The sequence below is a fragment of the Trypanosoma conorhini genome (assembly GCF_003719485.1).
Source record: "Trypanosoma conorhini strain 025E chromosome Unknown Tco_14.4_contig_00876, whole genome shotgun sequence".
NCBI classification, from domain to species: domain Eukaryota; phylum Euglenozoa; class Kinetoplastea; order Trypanosomatida; family Trypanosomatidae; genus Trypanosoma; species Trypanosoma conorhini.
The window spans coordinates 1-989 of NW_021704963.1; the positions used below are offsets into that span (position 1 = coordinate 1).

The window sequence follows — 989 nt, forward strand, 5'->3', positions numbered from 1 at the left end:
TTTTTTTTTTTTTTTTTTTTGAAGTGTAGCCACGTAGGAGTGTTAATGTTTTTCTTTTATACGCTATTTCTGGAATGTGGCGGAAACAAGGCTCAGAAATGCGGGCACAATTTTTTTTTTCTTGTTCCTATTTTTGGCACGCCGCCTCGCTCGCGCCACGGTGGGGGCGCCCGCGGGCCCGCGCGCTTTTGGCGTTGCACTGAACCCCCGCCCGCCCTCGCCGCTTCCAGTGGCCGTGCGCAGCGGGCGGGCGCCCATTTCGGTCCGGCGCGTGCCAGGGGCAGCCGCGGATGGCAAAATTATTTTTGTGGGTATTTTTGAGACGAAAGTGCCACGCAACGGGGCCAAATAGAACGACCTCCCCTTCTTGGAACTTTTTGTGTGTGTGTGTGTGTGTTTTTTTTTGTTGGCTGTCCGGTTGTCGTGGTTTTAAAGCGATCCCGCGCCGGGGGGGCGGGGCGGGGAGGGGAGGGGAGGGGAAGGGCGCGTGTGTTTTCCGCCTCCTCGCGCGCCTCCGCCCCGACTCGCCACCACGCGGGGAGCCCAAAGAGGGCCACCCCGCCGGCCCCGCAGCGAGCCCTGCGCCCGCAAGGCGCCTCAAACGAATTTGTTTCTGTGGGCGCGCGCGGGCCGAGTGCGCCTCTCGCGCGTGTGAGCGTGTGCCGGGCAAACTGCGGCTTCCCGTTCTCTCCCGCCCTCCCCGCAAAAGGAAGGAAAAGGAGCCCGCGGCGCAGCAAGGCGCCGGCGACGAGGTGCAGCAGTGCGGAAACTCTTGACCTGGCCGCCCCCAGTGCCGGCACATGTCTCTCTCGGCGCGTCCCTGAGCTTTCGGCGCTGCGGCGGTGGCGGGCGCGAGCGGACCTCCGGGAAAAGCACCCCCCGTGGGGATCGAACCCACGACCACACGGTTAAGAGCCGTGCGCTCTACCGACTGAGCTAGAAGGGCCACGCCCGTCGCTCAGGCAGCGGCCCGGCGCGCCTCCGGACAA

The 989-nt window shown here is 63.9% G+C and overlaps 1 non-coding gene across 1 annotated transcript, besides 3 other annotated features; it reads right to left on the reverse strand.

The window, feature by feature from the left end:
• Nucleotides 1-20: a microsatellite.
• Nucleotides 21-378: 358 nt separating this feature from the next.
• Nucleotides 379-397: a microsatellite.
• Nucleotides 398-447: 50 nt separating this feature from the next.
• Nucleotides 448-484: a microsatellite.
• A 389-nt stretch (nt 485-873) lies between these two features.
• On the reverse strand, nt 874-946 carry Tco025E_08787. Its single transcript has one exon. It is a non-coding gene; the product is annotated as a tRNA-Lys (tRNA).
• Between the last annotated feature and the right edge of the window lie 43 nt (nt 947-989).